General features: G+C 34.9%; 1 protein-coding gene across 5 annotated transcripts in view; it reads left to right on the top strand.

The window, feature by feature from the left end:
* The window catches only part of SLX4IP (SLX4 interacting protein), an 86,775-nt gene that overhangs the window by 8,207 nt on the left and 57,202 nt on the right, over positions 1 to 21,366 (top strand). The window lies entirely within an intron of this gene.

Raw genomic sequence — 21,366 nt, 5'->3', positions numbered from 1 at the left:
GGCCTCTGGTCATGGTAGCATATTTTGTTTCAGTTTTCCTCTCTTGGGAAGCAAACTCCTTCAAGCACTGCTGTATCATGGCAGAGTGTGTCTGGGATCCTTTTAGCTGAAGATTAAATAGTCACATATACCTAATAGTGATTAGTTGTATAGTTAGAATTAGAAATTGCATGAATTCTCAGTAAAACAGCATTGGCTTACCTGAAATGAAATTTAGTGTTGATTCTTCTTTTACTGTAATTTTGTGATATTATTCATGTGCTTGCCAGATAATCTAAGAGTTCCTGGTTTAAAGGGTAATAATATTCTTAAACTCTTTATCACTCTTGACTCTTCGTTTGCATCTTAGTTTGCCTTTTTTCCCGTTTTCAGGTATTAGACATCTTATAAACATCCAGTAAAATGCTTTTGAAGTTTATTTTGCAAACAGTCTCTAACATTTGGATATATATCTGAAGAGTAATGCTTTTCAAAACATTCTGTAATAAACATTCTGCCTTAACTAGTTCGGCTCGCTAGTAACTAAACCACGCAGAAGAAAAACCTATTGATTGTCCAGTAAAAATTGTGCAACCTTCTCTTTTGGACCCTCTTTCCTGTTTCTGTTTGTCTGTTTGGGGTAGTGCAATGCATGCGTTTCTGCATGATTAGAGCAATATGTTACTCTTGGAAATGGTTTTCCCAAGAATTTTCTTCACAGAAGAGACTGCGTTTCCTTTGTGGATAAGCTTTTGTTTGTTTGTTTTTGCTTTTTTGGAGGTTAGCTACAAAAGTTTTCCTGGTTGTTCAAGCTGTGGAAACTTGGTTTTGTGGGTAACTAACCTGTTCGAAAAGCAGACCGAACAGTTAATTCTCTGTGGTATGGAGTAAAATCTGTGTTCTTTGCAGGAAAAACCACTCATTTAGTGGGACGTTTGCTCAAATCTTTTTTTCTTACACTTTAACTTGATTGTAAAACTTAAATTGATGGTATTATGTCTAATTCTTAGAGATCTCCTTGCCTGAGATACTATTCACTGCTCCTCAACTGATACAGGAGGAGTTAGAAGGGATACATTTGATTTTGAGCATACTTTAGCTGATATTCTGACTCTGTCTGCTACTACCCTGTGGTAACAGGATCTGAGGGTGAAGCCATTATCTTTCTCAGCTGAGATCTCTTGATATCATCAACATGAATACAAGTGCCAAAGAAAGCAAGGGGTGTGAGTTGAAATGTCTTTGCTAGATTAAAATGTCCTAAGATCTTTGATTACTGATCTACATTATTGTTATTTTGCTAATCCAGCATAGGCACTGTACCTTTACCCAGTATGTACTCTGGCAATTGCTGAGTAGTTTGACATCATTATCTGAGCAAATGGATGGTTTCTCATTGAGCTTGTATTTGTAGCTAGCCGATATCATAGATAGAACCTCTGAGAGTGTCAGTGAGCTATGACATACTTATTTTCCTCCTGGTAGCACTGGAAAAATGAGGGCAAATTTTTGCATATACAGAATGCTGAAAATTAGCTCATATTGAGTTTACGTTGCCTATTTGATATCCTCTAGTCAAGGCAAATATGTGAAAATCTAATTGTTGGAATTTCTTTGTGCAGAAAGATGCATAACAGTTTAATTCTTAGATCTGGGATTTTGTGTGTGTGGGGGGGGGCTGCTTCTTTATATTCACTGGATTTATATTTAATGTGAATATTCCGTTTTTAAAGACTGTTCAACTTTCATATTTTTCAAGGAAGATTCCTCTGCAAAAGGCTCTCCATTAAAGAGCAGAAAATGTTCTCACTCCTCTCCACAGGGAAAGTATAAAAGATACTATGTTCTTACTTTTTAGGTTCCTCATCTCTTTGAAATTGATAGAGGTATTTTGATGGTTTTGAAAATGTTTCATGCATGTGTCATCTTCTGTACTCTCCTTTTAAGTTTCTGTCTTTGGAAGTGTGTGTGTATATATATAAATAAAATATATATGTGTGTATGTTAATGTTTTTGGTAAGACCCTGAAGAGTACAGCTTATTCATCTTTCATGTCCTAGCAGACTCAAACATAATTTAAGAGAAAAACACCTATAATGTGTTTAATGGCTTTGCTTCTTAACCACGTGTTTTATAAACGTGTTGCTTCAATGTAATGGTCAGTTACTTTCAGTAGAGGGAGTAGTTGGTCTACTTTTGAAAGGTGATCATAAGCATGGTTTTATGGGCAATTAAGAGCAAATGAAATAAAGTAATTGATGCAGTAAAATTGCTTTAAACCTTAATACAAAAGCTACAGTTAAGTCCTGAACACACATTCTTCACTTCCAAGTGGCAGGATGCCATGGTGTGTTGCTATGTGCAATAGATGATATTTTATACAAGTTTATTTGATCAGTAATTTTCAATTTTAAGTAATATTGATACTTCATAAAGCACTGTGTGGTAAAATATCACTAAATCTGGAAAATTGGACATATGAATTTAATTATGCTTTCTGTGTGTCTATGTTGCTAAAATATTTTACTGCTGTTCTGAGAAATAAATCTTAACTTTAATTGGTGGAGCTTAAAGCAAAATCGCAAACAGTATACAGACTTGAGAATTAATATCACTAGGGCCTTGTTTAAAAATATGGAAAAACTAGAAAGAAGAATTCTTCCAAAATTATGTAAACTGAGTTTATCCGTGCCATACTGCAGAACTAAATATAGTAATTTTTGTAGCTGTAATAGAAAAATTTTGTTTACTGTTTTCTCTAATTTGTTCATTTGCCAGACGCTGTAGACTTTTAAGCTGTTGCTGTACTTCGGTAAATCTCAACTCAAAGGGAAGCTTATTTTACTTTGGTCTTTCTTACATTCAGAAGTTAAGAGCTCTGTTCTAAGACTTGTAGGCCTTCACTAGCAATATCTGAGATTAAGGTAATTATAGTTTGAATGTTCCCTCTGGTCATCCAGAACACTCTATAATGGGTTTTCAAATGTGCTCTTTGTTAGTTATTGCATGCTGGGAGTGCATATGAAACTCTTGGTCCTTCCTACTTTAATCTTTTTGCTTACTTTAGATTGCAAACTCCTTTGAAGCAGGGAACATCTCTTTCTATTTTGTATTGGGAGTAAGGCTGGAAGTATTGGATATGATTGGACAGCAAAATGACGGTGTGACTGTAACATGCTCAGTTTTCACCTTCATTTTGCTTGCATATGTATCCATTACTTAATTATCCGTAATACACTTTGAAGATAACTGTTAAGATATAGTTAAAATCTTTATAAGCAAATGCGTCTTGACATCTGTCTTTGCATATCTTAACGCTCTGTGAAAGGAACTGTACAAAGCATGTCAATTACAAGCCCTAACACTAGGTAGGAAAGGATGGGAAGGTATGTTCCTGTCAGACTGTATGCTAGCATGTGCTTCTGTCATTTTACGGGTCATCTTCGGGTCAGCCTGCTCGCTGCTTGCAAGATACTGTTTTTACTGTTTGTTGAAAAGTAATACAAAAGTAATACAATGGAAATATGTTAACAATGAAATACGTTGATGTGGACTTGTATATCAGATATGTCTGCTTCAATGATTCTTAGGTGGCATCTAAGTGAGCAAGGCAGACTGAAGTTAGCTTTTCTATGAAGTGTGTCTATTGAATTAACTGATCAATGTTTCTGTAAATATTTTCCCCTGTGAGAAAGTCACATGTTTGTTTCCTCTAGCAAATTGTTTGCCTGGAGGGGGGGGAAAAAAAAAAAGAGGGAAAGATGAGTAGAGGCTTTAAAAATTATTTTATTTTCTAATTTAGTGTGATACCATATAATGGGTCATGGAGAACAGTAAATACATTTTACTGCTATATAAAGTCCATAGGAATATGCATGTGCTGTTCTAAAGTGGAGAGCGAGAATTAGGAATGCTTCCCCTGAAAGATTGTTGTTCTTACTTGTGTTTAAACTAAAATTTTTCTTCTGTTGTGACTGCTCAGAGTTATTAGACTCCTATTACAGATATATATATGTATATTTTTTTACACACACAGTTTTGAACTGGTTAACATACTGTTTTCTTGTCTGAGAGTCAGATTTTTAAGAGAGAGCTTAGTTGAAATAACTATTATACGGTATTTCTGATGGTTTTTTTTCTGCTGTTTTTCATTGCAAAGCAATGTGTTTTAACACACTATTTATGTTGCTGGAATACTGACAAACGTTTCAATAGAAATATGGTAAGATTCCATTTTCTAAGATCAGGTAGAATTTGTAAAAAGTATTTTGAAACTTAAAAGTAAGGTACCAAAATTCTCTGAATTGATTAAAGGTTGTTGCTTTTTAAATTAAGAAAATGCTATATTATCCACATAGTGATGGGTTTCTAGAGATGGAGTTCTTCTAAAGCTACATTGGTCAGAACAACTATAAATGCAAGTGATGAAAATTATTATAAAGTAGGCACCATACACCTCACTCCACCTTGATGTTTGTGTTAGTTTCTGTAAAAATGCATACAATATGGTTCTTCTCTAAAAGGGCTTAAAATCTTTTAAATAAATAAATAAGGAACTTTGGGAAATGTGATTTAACACAGGAGGTAGGAAACAAGAAAAAAGGATGGAGAGACATCTATTTAGTTACCTTTCATTCCTTGTAACTATGCATTTCATTTTTAGTTTATGGGATCAGAAATGGGATGATATGGAATGACTAAAGTGATGAGTAAGTAAGTTCCAGGAAAAAAAGAGGAAGTTGGGGAGTAGAGGGGGTAGGAAAATTAAGTGTACAGTCTAATTCTAAACCTCCTGGAGCCAGTGGAAGTTTCCTCACTGACCTCAGAGGATTAATTTCAAGCCTGGGGAAATGATGAGTGGATGAAGAGCCGAGAGATTAAAGTGTTAGCAGAAGGGGAAAGGAATAGGAAGCCAGAGGGATAAACATCAACAGTGGAAACACTGCTTTCATGGGGATCACTTCAAATAAGGAATAAAAGGATGGCTCAGCTTGCATTACTTTTCTTGGTAATTCAAATAAATTTATCTGATTAGTTTTAAAAGCAGCAGTTGTGCCAGAAAATAAGCATTTTGCTAATTGTGAGTACTATACTACTGTGACAGTGGTATTAGGATTCTAAATATACATTGTACCAAACGATACTAATTTTTTTTAGGCATAATTAGTTTGATGACACTTGCCCTGTGCCCAGCACCACCATATTTTACTTCTCTACCATTCTGCCTCTCAGAGGTGTTGGTGGTACTGCCTGCATGACCCCTCAGTCCAACAATGAGGGAGGAAGGGATGAGGAACTGAGGAGCAGACTTCAGTCTCTCTCAGGCCAGCAAAGCATCAGAGCTTAGCAGAGATGCTGCATGGGGTCAGTGAATGTCTTTAGGTCCTGGGAGAGGCTTCAGCCTGCACTATAGGTGAAATTCTTCAATTCCCTCCAGTGAGTTCAGATGGGGGTTAGTAAGCTGAGAGGTGAGGGATCCCTGTTTCCTCCACCACCCCCCCCCCATCAGTACCCACTAATGCTATGTCCAAAAAGTTTAATGATGCAATGATACGGTTTTTGCTCTTAGTGCTACTATCGTGAAAACCAAATATAAAAATTTTTGTATTGTGTTTCACATGGTCTCTCCCCATCCTGTACAATGTCATGGATTTTAATATGTGGAAATTATCTGAATGTTTGAGATGTAGGAATGTTCTGACTGAAGTGTGAAATAAAAGAGGAGAAGGGAGAAAATAGGCTGACAGTGCATTTTAGTTTTCTCCCTTAACTTGATCCAAGTAGTTCACTACTTCCTTAAAATGAGGCTATTTTAAAAAGCAAAATTATTACTTGGTTTCAGTTCTCCGATAAAATTTTAGTTTCTGGGCATTTTGTGTACACTACAGCACTTACCATTCAACAATGACTTTGCAAATTTTCTTGACTCAATAACCAAACTTTTCTTTAAATAATGGTACCACAGGAAATGGCATACTACATATTTTGGTGTTTTGACGCAGTCATTGTTAAGTGTGAGCCATAATGACGCTTGGCTATTGTGAAAACCCTTTAAACTGCTGATAAAATGATGACTCATGGTCACCTGATGAAAACAGATTCATTACCATGACTCCAGAAACTTTATATCCCATATAAGTGTTTCACTTCCCACAGCAGTTCTTCTATAAGAGATGATGATGCACTTATTTTCTAACAGTTGACAGCTGCTCAATTAAGCCGTGACAATGTGGTTGGCAAACACTATAAATTCCAGACAGTGGGTTTTTTTTTTAATAATTTAAGGAACTAAAATCTGTATGAACTGTGAAGAAATCACCAATGTTATTACCAGTGTTACTTGAAATGCTCTCTAATCAAGTTATATGTCTTAGATTTCATTTACCACTATTGAATTAAGTTCTTCTTATGGTGGAGCTGACCCAAACCTCAGTGAAGTTGATGGGCTTTGGATCAGAGCTTGTAGGAGTATATTGCTTTCATACTGTAACTTAACTAAGGATATGCTAATTTATTTCATTAACAGCCTTACTTGGTTTAATTTATCCCTTTTTTTCTTTTTTTGAAAATATTGAAAAGGAATACTGCCAAATAATAAATTAAAAATCAATGTTAATTTTAATATGAAATGGGGATTCTTGTGGAGGGAGAAAAAAGGAGAGGGGAAATAAAACCTTGCCCTTGTATTGCCAACTCACGATTACCTAGTGTTGGGAAAAGATGGATAAAGCAAAAACAAGATTATAAAAAAACCTTGAATTTAGACTTTAATAGTGTACACTTATGTGTTATAAAGCAGAGAAAGGAAAGACCATTGATGTTTGGGTCCTCAGCCTAACAGGACTTAACAAGTAATTGAATGTAATGTAGCCTATGTAACCTTGTTTACTTTTGTGTGTTTGCAAGCTAGCTCATGTGGAACCAATCTGAATATGTTTATATCTATGGCATGGTTAATTCACTCTTAAACGATCAGGAGTTCCACTAGTGATTTTGTTGTATGTTAGTTTCACTCTTTTGACTGCAAGTATTTCTAATTTGAAGTGCTATGAGGCCCACCATGCTTAAGAAAATTGAAATATTACTTTAGTGATTACAAATGCGTATGATTAAAACTTGTGCTAGAATGGATAATGTTGGTATATGTATGGAACGAGTGTAGAAATAGAAGACTAAAGGAAGTATTCTTGTTTTTTTAAAAAGATGATGAATTAGTAAAACTCATGCTTTAAAAGTTAGTATGAAGGCTCTAACAATGTTTTCTTAGTTATAAGTCCATTTTCTGTTCTTTTTGTTTTCCATTTATTTTCCTTTCGACTTATTTCAAACTTAGGTGATGAATGTGGTTTATTTATTCTATGCTAAAAACAGGTACCCAGCTAGTTTGAAAGAGTGGTCTGATCAGAATCAAATATTAACTTCAGATACGAATAGAAACAAGATAATGTTTTAGATGCTATAGTATTAGTCATACAGACTGCGTCGAGAAATTACCTATGGAAAAGTCATAGCATGTATTTTATCCCTGAATCCCTCTCCTCTGTGTTTTTTTGTTTGTTTGTTTTTATTACCAGAAATGTGGTAATGAAGAGGCAAAAAGTTGTAGATTTAACAATGAAATTCAGTAATAGTGTCAGAAGTACGTTTGGAAAACAAACAAACTATATAATATGAGATGAAGTGGTATCCTAACCCACGAAGAAGAACTCTTACTATAGATGATATATTCTGCAGAGTTTGCTTGTATTACTGCCCATCTGCTACTATATATTTTTTTATGCTCTGTTTCTCAACAGAATAGACTAGGGTGTCCATTTTTGCTGTGGTGTGATGTTACTTGGGCAAATCAACAGAAAAGAATAAACTTTAGGTAGCCTTTAGATAACAAATGTTAATTGGATTGGCTATATAGGTTTAGTTGTACAAAGAGATGGTAAATGAAGATATGTCTTGCTTGCTTACCTTTGGTAAGCAAGGTGGTATGCAAAGGTGGTTTTACCTTTGCATATCAAACTGATTTATTTATTTATTTATTTCCTTGCCGCATAGTACTGAATATTTTTGGAGTGTGTACAAAAGTTAACTCCCCTTCCTTACTACAGAACACTCTTCTTTATCTGTAGCTGAGAAATTTTCACTTGGGAGCTACACCAGGGAAGAAACCAGTTTGTGGTCTAGGTCATGTGCAGACAATGTTGAACCAAAATCTTAACTTCTGGGATTTGAATGTTTTAAGATGATCTTTTCCTATTGGCTATGTAGACTTTGCTGGGGAAGTGCAGTGTGTTCATAAAGCTTTAAGTGCCTTCTTTCTTGTCTTTGTAACATCTTTCCTTCAGGCTTCTCTGCTATTTCTGCTGTCTGTATGTTTTTTGTCTGGGATGAAGTCCTGAATCTACATGCTTCAGCAAAACGAAGATTTTGTTCCTTTTTCTATGTAATTTGCAGTGTATATGTGAAATAGCATTCAAGTGGAGAATTGCTATGCATATCTTGTGTCAAATGTTTATTGAAAAATAGTTGTTAGTCTTGAGGGAGAATGAGGAAGAGAGCAGAGGTGAGGAAGAAGGCCATAGTGTCACTGGTTTACACACAAGAAAATGTGGTGCAGCCTCAGAACACTTTCTCAGTGTTTTCTTATCGTGGATGACTGAGGATATCCCTGAATGTTCTTCAAGAACTCTATCCTCATTTTGCTCTAAAAACCTTTGCAATAATTAAAGTAAACTCTATCCCAAGTATAAGGTCCTCTTTGCAGGGCCCTGCTTTGTCTCCAGGAGGAAGTAAGGTGTCTGGTGTATCTGACACTGCTCAGCTGGTTCAACAATAGTTTATATAAGATACAGTTAAATACAGTCTTTCAAGTTCAAGCCAATATTCTGTTTTAAACTCAGAGTTGTCTTTGTTCATTGAATATACCAGTGATTTAATAGCAGTCATAATTAACCAAATATACGTGATTGTGGTTTATCCTGCTTTGTATCATCCAGATGATAAGCTGATAAGAGAGGCATATAGATCTGAACATAAAATATTTGCTGAACTAAGAAGTTGGGAAAGAGCTAAGTCTTGAGCCATTAAAGAGGATCTGTTCAATGCCAAGATCCTAGGATTTGACAGTTAGCAGGTCGTGCAGTGTATAACTCTTTTTTTTTTTTTTTTAATGTAGTACAAAAATAGGAGAGTAAAATAAGTAGCGCTTTCATAGTGCATTACCTTACTGTAGTAAGGTAATCTTCAGTAAGAGAAAACAAGATTATAAACAGTTATTCTTTTGGTGTTGTCTGCAAGTCTCTAGTTTTATTTTGTGAGGTGTTCAACTGTCGTGTAGTGGTAATTCATGACTCAGAGAATTTAGAAGCAATTTAGATGGTAGGAGTAGATCTGATGAGCCAAAAGGTGAAAATGAGGCCTACAATTAAAAAAACCAATCAGACAAAAACATCCTCTCCCCTCAAATAAGTGTCCGGTTTACTGAGTATTTGTAGTTTAATACAAAAGAGACTAGCTGTGATTGATTAAATCATCCTTGGCTGATGTGGGTGTCTCAGAAGAGCTAAATCTTACAGAAGGATTGGAGTAGAAGAGCATAACTGATTTCTTCAGGAAGTGTGTCAGAATTCCTCTTGAGTTTTAAATATTTTTATGTCAATTCACTTGCCTTTCAAAGAATAAAATTGAATTCTTTTTTCTTTTTGGTGAGGACAGGGGGGAGCATTTAGACATCACCATTGAAGACTTCAAAAATGTTATGGAAAATGTGATGTTTATTTGCCTCTATCCCCTCTTCACCCTGATTATTGGTGTTATGGGTACCACTGATGATCACAGACTGCTAAAATATAACAGAGAATTTAATCTTCAGCACGACAGTGGAACACAGATTCAAAACTGGTTTAGAGGGAGAAAATACTTCTGAAGTTACCAGCAGCATTGCTTGTCATGTTCCTTGGAGATCCATGCATAAGCTCTACCAATTTAATATTTCTCCTTTACCTAGAGATATTAAGAATAGTAGAATGTCAGTCTGTTTTGGTAGAAGCAAAACTTAACTGGATATACTAAGGTTATAGGAAGCTCTTATGGATTGAGATCGGCCCTATTTGAGCAATAATGAGTCAGTGAAAATAAAGAATATCTCTGGATACTTTGAAATCAAGAAATTCATTAGAAAATACTTAGAGTCATGGTGGTATTGAGGATCAGAAAGAATTTTTCTGTTGTTTAATGAACTGGCATTAATTTTATGCACTGTTTTTCTTTTAGTCCAAAAGATTTTGAAGATTAGCAAAAATGAAGAAAGTAATTCTGGTAGTCTAGTTCTGTTTTTTACTTAGCACAGAATTTGTGCTGAGCACAATTCTAGCCTTCACGAATTTTTTCCAAGATGTCTTTGATATTACATGAATATTATCATTTGATAGTTGTCAAATAAATTTTCTATATTTGTTTTGTTTTTCCATCTGCTTTTGGGATAGTCCCCAAAAGAGCTTTACAGTTTAGCAGCTGTATTATCTTCTGGTTCTCTGGCCAGTCTTTAGAATGTGAACATTGCTAGTAAGTTCAGGAAGACAGTGAGGCATTCTTTTAGTGTAACTTCCGGATTTGGGTGTCCTGACTATTTTCTAACCAGAAATAACTGTGGATGTTGAAGTACTCTTAAATATAATATATTCACACTGGAATAACATATGATTGTTTGGGAATTTATTTATCCAAATAATAATTTTCCATTATTGTAGTGGAGGCAGCTTATAAAAGTGCAGCATTTGGAGAAAGGCTGATCATTTTCTTTCCACAAAAAACTTCATGTTTTGCTAGTGTCACTAAATTTACCAGGATGATAGATCTTGTTTTAAGGTTGTGATACGGTAAATGAGATACCTAAGGAGTCTAGTACATAAGAATAGAAACATTCATCCTACACTGAAATAGTTTTTTAAGTCTACTTATTTGTCATGTTGTCCTAGCAACAGAAAAAAGTATCCATTTCTAGCCAGAAATAATTCTCTACTGCAAAACTGCAGAAAACTTTCTCAGCTGAAAATATATCATCACTCACTTCGTATGTTGAATGAATTAAGACTTTATTGTGTTAGTTTGTGGAATGAGAAGTAACGTTTAAAATTGCAACATGAACTTCAGCTTTTTTCCATTATTAGGAATCAGGAAACTGAAATTCAGTAGCACCACTAACTCTTATTATTTGTGAGCTCTGTTATATGGCATTTCTTGGAACAATGACTGAATAGTAATACAGAGTTGTACTTACTCTTCAGAGAGTACAGATCTTCGTAGAATAATTTAAGCTGTCTCCTCCCGAGTATTTTTGTTCCATGTGAGAACTGATTGTGTCCTTGACACCGGACTTCATCTAGCATAGAGATTAGCGATTTAAGATTGATGCAAATTATAGTTTCAGAATAGGCAACACAATGGAATTTAAGAAGGTAAACTCATCCAGCTTGAACATCTGCTTTATAGTAATTCCCAAACCAAAATCTTCTCTGCTGATGATGGCTATCATCATATTAGTATGTGACTGTGGAATGTTTCTTGTTTTCTGTTTGGTTGCCACACAGATTTTGTGGTAAGACCTTGATCAGTAATGGTGTCATGCTCGCTTTCTCTAATTTGACCATCGATAAATTAGTTCAGTGATCCTCAGGATGTTTAGGTTAGTTCCCTTGTCTTTTCAGTAATACTTTGGACCTCTTCAAAAAGTCAGTATGCTACATATTTAAATGTTATAATGGCAAGACATTAATCCAAACCTGTTCAAATATAATATAATTTAAATTAGATGCTGTTTATTATCTTATTAGTGTGATGAAAAACGGGGCGGGGGGGTGTTTGTTTCTTGAAATGTAGTTCCATTGTGAGCTGCATGATTGGGATTCCCATTTATTGAAGGTGAAGATTCCAGACTTTTGCGTTTTCCACAATGTGAAAAGGCCTTGTCAAAATTCTGTTCTGTGAGAGCTCGTTCTCATCAGTGAAGAGCTCCTTTGTTTTTATTTTCACGTTTGTAATAACATTTCAGGCTATTACAAATCAGGCAGAACTAGAGGAAGAAAGAGTAAAATCAAAAGTGTGAGGGTTGTGGAGCAGGCTATGGAAGATCAGAATCCTATGCGGGGAGCAACGTTGGAATAAGCTTTCACTTGTATAACTGCTGTTGAATTGCAAGGGCATGTGTTTAACTTTTTTTTTTTTTTTTAATGCAGTTAAACTACAGATTATAAGCATAAAAATATAATAGTCTACCATTAATACTATGAGGAATAGATTGTATGCGAGCAGGTATGGGATTGTAACAGCTATGTACTACCTAAGCAGAAAGAAACTTAGACCTTTCTTTTTTTACAGCTGTCTTCAACCAACCCATTAATGTTTTTGGATTAGTGCAGGAGCTGAATATTTGCAACTTATTATTTACAACAATATTTCCAGTCGTGTTGGGATGCAATTCTTACATTCCTCCTTTGATATAAAATAAATTTTGGTCTATTTTGAAGTAATTATGGATAATAGAATGATAAAGCATGGGAGCGTGGAGTTTATGGGGTTTTGATCCTGCATTCTGGATGGGAGGAAAATAACTAATAGAGGAAAGCTCAGGTTGTGCTGAGACTAGCTAACCAATGGTATAAAAGCAGTATGCATTAAAAAACAAGGTAATAATATTGCTGAAGGAGGAAGCTTCTATCAGCCCATAACTATAATAAATCGTGACCCCACCTCATCACGGCCATGGGATGCTGTAGGAGAAGAGAGGGGGGATCATTTCAGCACCAGATTGATCTCGGACAGCGGCTTTTCGAGGTTGGCGCTGAGCACTGCTCTTACCCTTCTGGCTTCTCTTCCATGGTTGAAAGGCCTATATTCCAGTGCGAGAGCTTTCAAGTTAGTCTAATGCCCTGCTTGACTCGTCAGTATAGACATAGAAATCGAGTAATACTGCTCGTTTTGTTCAACCCTTGTATAGTTTGGTTAACTCGGCCTCCTTTCCAAACAGAAATGGAAACCAGTGTTAGTTTGTTTCAGTTCTGCCTAGTTACGGAGGCATTCTGCTTTCTCTGAGGAAATGCAGAAGGACCTCTTTCAAGGGTCATTTACTGGTTATTCTTTTAATGAATTGTTTTCAGGCAGATTATCTTTCTTTCTAATAACTTTTTGATCATTTTTCTAATGTAGGAAGCATCCCATTAAAGATTTGTGGTGATAAATTTATTTTTCTTAAATGCTTTTGGGTCAGAAACACAATCTCATGAGGCATGTGCATCTCAGGTGAAATTTTATGACATTAGAATGGTCCCACAATGTTAATTCTGTTCATCCATAATATCTCTGAATTTTCTCTTCTAATTTTAATACAGTCATTTTGGGGGAAAAAGCTATTTTAAACAACATTGCTTTCCCAGTACACAGTAAAAATGTCAGTAATATGTAAGCATATGGAAGACCTAAAGGAACAGGCAACTTTTCCTTTCTGCTTCCCCTTCCTACAATGAAATTAGAATGAAATTAGAATTAGAAATGAAATTAGAAAAAGGGCAAATAGAAGAATAAGGAAGCAGAAACCTCTGTCTCTAACCTTTTTACACCCACATTCTTGATACAACTTTGTACTTTCAATCCATCTTTTGTATGTAGTTTCCATACTTAATAATCATTAATAGCATATGCAACTCTGTTATAGAATTAATTATGTTATATGTTGCACATACTCCTTTTAGATTCTTTTAGTGCAGTCGTGACTTTGGAATTTCCAATAAGATTTTAGAAACTTCATCTGACAGGGAGCTTGGTATGGGCAGGGGTGGTTCACAAATAAATACTAGAAAGATTACGATCTCTGCTTTTTATTGCTGGCTAGGGGAGGAAATCTCAGTTCAGCATCACAGTGTGGAAAACATTGAGAATTCTTGTCCTGGGCAATTGAAGAAAGTGTATCATTCATACTGCCTACTTGCCTTTCAAAAGTGTGGACATTGCATGTTTTGTTACTAGACGTGTAATGGGAAGATGGGACAGATTGACACTTTTTAGCTATGTCAACCTTTAGATGTTTTATAACTGTATGAGTGGTAAATCTACTATTTGATTTCCTTGTGTTGCAGATAGCTGCATCCTCTTTTCCTTAATGGATATGCAATATTGCCCCCAGTAAACCATGAGAAGAGTAGGGCTTTGTTTAAAAAAACGTTGCCAGTAGTTGCAGAACACTTCGTAAACATGTTTGCAGCCCCAGGGATTTCTAAACAAAGCAAAAGCAAATTGAAGGCTTAAAACTTTCAAGTACCATAGCTGTAATATTATTATACTTACAGTTGTAATAAAATTTAATATAATTTATTACAGCTTAATTGGTGGGAGGATAAGAGCAAAGTTGCCAGAGTTTCAGAATATCTCAGTGTTGTTTTTAGGATGTTTGTTATTTTTAATTTCTTGATTTCCGCATTCCTCTCCCCCCCCTCTTTTTTTTTCTTTCTAAACAATATAAAGGGGAAAAAAAATTAACTTACCCTCCTGAAATATCAGTTCTCTGGCTACTTTTAGAAATGCTTTGTTTAAATTTAGTTATTAATTAAATTTTAAAAGGGGGTAAACATGTGGGTTTATATATATTTTAAGACTCATTTTAAGAAACTTAAATCTCAACACTTCTAATGTTGGCAATCTGGCGTTCATTGTAATTATAATAGGTTATTTCATGCTGCTTCTCCTTATATTCATGGTTATGATACTGAAATGTTAAGACCACACACAGACAGCAAAGTCTCTAGCCACTTACGCATGTAAACAGTCTGACTTTTTACAAAGTGGAAAAATATTTCTTGTGCACTATTTTAACATGATCAGCATGTTAAAGCTCAATGTGCAACTGTGTCAACATTTTTTTGGCCGTAACCATTCATTCTGTAGCCTCTTGATAATATGTAAAATCTGAAACTGGTTTGTTTACTACTGGGATTTGTCAGCATTTACTGTCTGCAGTTAGCTTAGTACTTTCAAATAGATAATAGATCAAAGAATATTTTGCATTATCATTATGGTTTCAGTAAAACAAAGTTTTTCTTCTTTTTTAGCTGGTTTTGGGCTTTTTGAAAGAACTGGAGCAATAAATTCTATGAACACTTTTGTTATACCTTTTTGATGTTGGTGTGCATAGGTAAAATATATGAAATAAAATTCTGTAACTTACATTTCACATGAAATTAGTGATAGTGACAGAAACATGCATCTCTTTCAGGCTTCAGTTATCTTGAGACCTGACATGGCTTCAACAGAACAACGTTTATATCTTTGTTAGTGTAGTATATATTAATACATATATTTAAAAAGTTGACTTCTTACTGCTTGCTCTCCAAAATGGTAAATTTTAGACATACCTACCAGCTATTTACTGTGATCTTTTGTATCAAAGCAGATCACAGGCTTTAAGAAACAGCAGTAACTGCAAGTTGAGTTTTAGGATGAACTCTGCCATAGGTTTGAATATCTCCCCACCAAGTTATACATATCTGGAAAATCTGTTAATGCTTTTTTCAATAGAAAAGTTTCTGATTTTTAGCAAAGAAAACCCTCTACTGAGAATGAATCTCTGGTGATCTTGGTGGTGATCTTGGTGGTGATCTTAAGGGATGATGGAAAAAAAAAAAACAACTGTTGAAGTTCCCTATTAGGCATAGGAGAGGGACTGGGCTGGCCTGTCTTGAGAATGGACTGTAGTCCACTACACTAGTTTGGGTGAGCAGCTGAGGAATTGAGACTGTTACGAGAGCCAGTGAGGCAGGAATGAGGAGGAGAGGATGATATACATGAACACTGGGGCAAAGACGTGTGCCAAACACGTGTTCTGTTTAGTGTCAAACTAAAACGGAACTAAAAGGCAGAGGGTTGAATGGGAAGAAGTTCAACATCAGGGCAACAGGTGTCCTGCTTGCCCTTTCCTTTTCCAAAGTATGGGGTAGGGAGAGTAAAACAGGAATTGGTAATGGCTAGATAATGAGATGAGGATTAGGAGCAGTAAAGGATATTCAAACTGATGGGAAATCTTGAGTGGCAAGATTAATTTTTGCTGGACAAAAGCCTGTTTTTGACAGCTAGACATAGAGAAGAGACTAGGAATGTGGGAAGTGTGAGGACAGAAAGCGTCATTTTTGGGAGATGATGGACAGAATTTTCTGCTTTATAGCCTGTGCTTTCTTTCGCACCCTGAAAGAGAACCTAAGGCTCCTGAAGGGAAGCACTCTCACAAAATATTTTATATTTCTTTAGTACTAATCCAAAGAGAATGATGGTTTACTGTTGGTTAATTGTCTTGGTTCAATTGGCAGACTCTTCCGTGGTGCTTCCAATCCTGCTCTTTTCCCTGATGGAGTCAGTATGTCACTACCATATGATAAACTTCACTTAATCAGTCTTCTACCTGCCTTTACCAAGGTCGTACTGGGAAATGGTTGAACTTATCAAATTTACCTGCAGTGATCTAGGGGCATATGCAAGGTCCTCCGTCTTCCTTGAAGTCTTTCTGTAGTATGCTGTGGTTGTGTTTTTAGTCTCTTCCTGCTTTGTTGTGTGCGTTTTCCTTACAAAGAGGTGAACAATGTGTGTGAAAGGCAGTTTGTGATGAAAAAATAAAGTTCACTTTAGTGTGGTATTCTTATATGAACAAGTCTGAAGTATTTAAAGGTGTACTTAACTGGAATAAAGTAAACTATCCCAGGAGTCCATTTTCAAAGACTTTAGTAGAAAGGTCAGAACATTTCTTAAACATTTATCTGCTAAGTATTACTACTCCTAATCAGTTAATGGAGGATAAAATAAATTTGAATAATCTCTATTTCCTCAGTATTATAGAAGGAAACTGTTTACAAAACCCCCCCAAAACTTAAACTGCAGAAAACCTGTAAGAATAGTTTAGTTGATTTTAATATTTTTTTGTCATCTACATTTATATGAAACATGTAGGTAACATTTTATCCAAGAAACCTATACTTTTCCGCTACTCTCTTTTAAACACTTATGTATTTGGCCAAATATTTCAAGAGATACTTGTTTGATAAAGTGGCAGTTTTGATTGCAGCTCATCGTTATTTTATAGAATTTTTTGACCTGTGAAAGGCTTTCCTGAGCACTGTCAGTTTATTAGAATTTTTTTTCTATTCATGCATGTTCAGCTATTCATGACTTACTGTTGTATGAATTCAGGATGATGTAATTCTTGCTAAGCTCAGGATGACTTTTTAATCTATTAATTTTTCATGTAACTATTTATGAGTAATCTTCAGCCTAATTAAGGAAGATTGAAGGCTGTATTTGAAAAACTTTAAGGCCAGCAAGATATGGAGCATCTAGCACTTCTGTCACATGATAGTTATTAATATTAATGAAATTTAAATGTTTACACTCTCTGGTCTGTAATGTTCTCTTTGATGTTAATTACTTTACAGTAGATCAACTAAATTCTTTCTTGGTGTCTGACAAGTAAGGGAATATTTCCTTTTCGTTTAACTATTTCCCTTAGCAACATAGGTCATATCAGTTGATTAATAACATATGTTTTTGCTATGCATGCTGTATACAAATTCTTGTCTTTCCACGTTTTTATAAAACTGTGTGGATCTTTGTTACTAAGTTTAAGAAAAAATAATATGAAGATATGAATACATGGATATGCGTGTAAGTAGTATAATGAAGTTTAGCAACATTCTCTGACACACTAAATCAATTTTCTTTTTTTCTCTCTCTTATTATTGTGACACAGATAAAACAGCCACTGTCTTCCCTTGTTCCTGTTGCTACATTCCTGGATGTTTTTACTCATTTCTGTTTCTTCATTTCTTTTAACAAAGGCAGTTGTGAAGCTAGCATACTATGCTTTTTTTTTTTAATTAAAAAACGAGCTATTGCTTTCAAAAGGATAATTTCCTCTAAATCTCAAATGTGTTTTTTTTTTTCCTGTTGAAATCCAAGGAAAAATATACATTTTCTTTACTTAATTTAAAATCTCCTCTTTCTACATATTGGCTCTTTAAAAAAAAATGCAGATGTGTAGGAACTGAAAACTCAATCATAAAAGTCTAAATTTGCAGATATTGTTGAAAAACCTCAGTTGGCATAAACAGTCTTATCAGCCGTTGTCTTTAGTAGGTGACGTTCAGACCAAGTGAGGGTTTGTCCTTCTGTCTATCTTTATGTATTTGAATAAATTTCTGACTGTTGGCAAGCATTGTTAAGTTCTAACAGAAAAGTTATTGCTCTGTATAAAGAGGCCTTTCCGTCTTGTCCACCTGTCTTTTTGAACTTTGTGGTTTCCAGTAACATGGGTACAGGTGAATATTGTAACAGGAAGAAAAGGAACTTTCTGACCTGTAATAGGATCCATCTATTGGAAGAATGCTTCATAGATCTGTTTATCTACTCTACTGTCCGCAGAGGGTAAAACCTTTACACAGGAAGCTACTGTTGCTCTGTTTTTTTTCCAAGGGGAAGTGTATTCCCCCAAAATGATCCTGAAATTTGTGCCTGAATATTTTGAGCAAAATGCAAGTAGATTTATGCTTTTGCAAGTGATTGCAAAGCTTTAATATGTTGGAGTTGCATGTTTTCTGAGATTTTTATTCATCTTATAGTCAACTGTTTAAAAATATTTAATCAGGAGTGTCAAACTCATACTGGATCTACTTGTGTTTACGTAACAGCAAGTCATAAAGATCCTGAAGGATACAGATTGTCTTTGAGTGTGTGTCTTTAAACCTTCTGTACATCTATGCAGAGATGTTACAATGGCAGAATTTGACCTTATCTTTTGAAATCTATTCTTTTCCATTGCTGCTGTTATTGTTAGTATAGTCTGTTTCTGTAGCTGAGGTGGATTTTTAATGACAGTCATTAAAAGAAAAGAAAAAAGAAATTTTCATTAAGCAGGTATAAACAAAAATACTTATAGGGATCTTTATCTGTTAAAAATGATTGTGAAAACAAGGTAATTAAATGTAATGCAGTAGTGTAAAGACTGCAGTCTTGAACTGCTTCTTCATTATGCCAAATTAATCGTTAGTTAAATGATTAATACAGGAATAAAAGGTGCTAGTGGCAGATGTGATTTAAGTATATAGATTCATGGAGAAATTTCTTCAAAAAACTCCAACTACTAATCCAACGTTTTCTTGTAATATTAAACTGTAAAGAGTAACTGCTTTTAAAATCCTTAATTTCCCATGTATATTGGTCTAGAGTGTTTAAAAAAATTCCTGGAAAGCAGACCTAAATAAAAATCTTTGTAACATTAAAACTTAAATGGGAAAGATTCTGGCAGGTTACATTTCTTTTATACTTCTGTGTTTTCTTTAAAATAAAACTTTCCCAGATGGTCATAGCAGGGTACTGAATGTGACCAGTAATTTCATGTAAGCATTTAAGTTCATAGTCCCTGATAGAATTCCTTATTTCGCTCTTGGATTATTTGTACAGAGTTTTTCATTTTTAATACTATCTTTACACTATTGAGTGAATGCAAGTTGAGAGTAAGATTATCTGCAAGGTCGCAACGAAACTTAAAACATGATGGACAAAGTATACTTATTGAGGTTGGAACTAGAAATAAACACACAAAGAAATGTATACGGCCATACTGATAGTTATAAATTAAGTGTTACGGTTTCAAATCTGGGAAAGTATCATCAGAATTTATAAAGTTCTATTTAAATAGTCCATTCTCTTCACTTTAGACATCTGTTACTGGTTATTGTTTGAGTGACCACCATGTACATTATACAAAAAGGAATGTGTTTTTTGTAAGATCTTTGCTAATGTGGCAGATAAAATCCCAGTGTTTGATAGCGGTGCCAAAGGGCAAAGAGGTGCTGAACAATATTCCTCATCTTTACCATAACTTTCCTTCCTGGAAAAACAGGCTTTGACAGTGGGAAAATGAAGACAGAGATAAGGAGAGGTGGAAGGAAGCTTGGGAACTGAGAATGATATAGACCAGAACTGTATTTCAGCAGGCAGGGGAAAAAAATCTTCTCCCGCATTAACGCGCCAATAATTATTTCTTTGTTGATTACAACTTTGAGTTATATGTCCTAGCTATGGTAATAAATTGAAAGGACTAGTGAGTTAAGAAACAGTTGTTTTTGTTGGCACTTAATGTAACCTAGGCCAATTTTTATGGTTCTGGTAACTGATTATTGACCTGTTAAAAATGCACTATTTTTACTGTCGTAAAATGCTATATTGCTCTCAGACTTTTCTTTATCTTTGTCAGTTTGGAAAGCATTTTTCACGGGAGCAAAATGAGAGCTGGTGGAAATGATTCATCCCTTGCAGGATTTAAAGGAGTTGGCAATGGTAGTTGTCTTGATTTTATTGTTTGCTGGCATTGAATTGCTGTGCAGCAGATAGGGGTGTTTGTTGCATGTGAACTGTATTTGTTTCCTCCTTACAGAGCTAAGCAGGTGAATACTGGTTACAGAAACTTAGCTACATTGAAGACATTTTAAAACTTAACTAAGCTTAATGTGTTGTTGGCTAGACATAAACATTGCAATTAGCCAGAATTTAATTCAGTTAGTTGACATCTTAGATACTTGGTATTAGATGGCATATCTTATTTTACTAAGCTGCTCTCCTCTATCAAATGAACTGTAGGCCTCACCCATTTGGAAGATGCATTAGGGAGGAATTGTGACCTTGACAGGCAAGAAGAAAATCTTGAATGGTGATTTAAATTTATGAAAAATATTATGAAGTGCTAGGAAACCTATGGCAGCTTTTTGTGATATGCTTGATGACAGAGAAAGAAGAAAAATAATCTGATAAAAGTAAAAATACATATCTTTGGCTTAAAACCATTAAAATAATTAAAAAGGTTGTTTTTAAGGGACTGTTTTACAGGAGAGTCTCATCTTAGATGCATATTTTTTCTGCAGTTGTTTGGTTTAATTTGGGGAGAATTTGGGAGACAAGGGTGAAGACTTATCTCCTGAGGAAGGAGAATCATGAGAAGGTACTAGCTGAACATGATGCTGTGTGTGTTTGTACACAAGAGCAGAGAGTATTAAAATGCATTTGCAGAGTTTCACTATTTACTAAGATGTTATTGTTAAAAAGCTGACAATTTTGAAGACAGGCACATTAACTCTGAAAACTAATTTTCTGAATTTGTGAGGTTCTTAGTTGTAAAATAAACAGTGGGTTTTAATATAGTTCTCTATTTTTGTTAATTCATGCTCTGAACTGGAATAAGTACACAAAAGGCAAATATTAGCATATACATTTGAATAATAAGCTTTTGGCAGACCTTCTTGTTCTTCGCATTTAAACTGCCTTAGTTCCAAATATTAGACAGTGCCGCATATGCTGGGACTAGTACGT

Source organism: Apteryx mantelli, chromosome 3 (assembly GCF_036417845.1).
Source record: "Apteryx mantelli isolate bAptMan1 chromosome 3, bAptMan1.hap1, whole genome shotgun sequence".
Taxonomy (NCBI): Eukaryota; Metazoa; Chordata; class Aves; order Apterygiformes; family Apterygidae; genus Apteryx; species Apteryx mantelli.
This window is presented reverse-complemented; position numbering and strand designations above follow the sequence as displayed.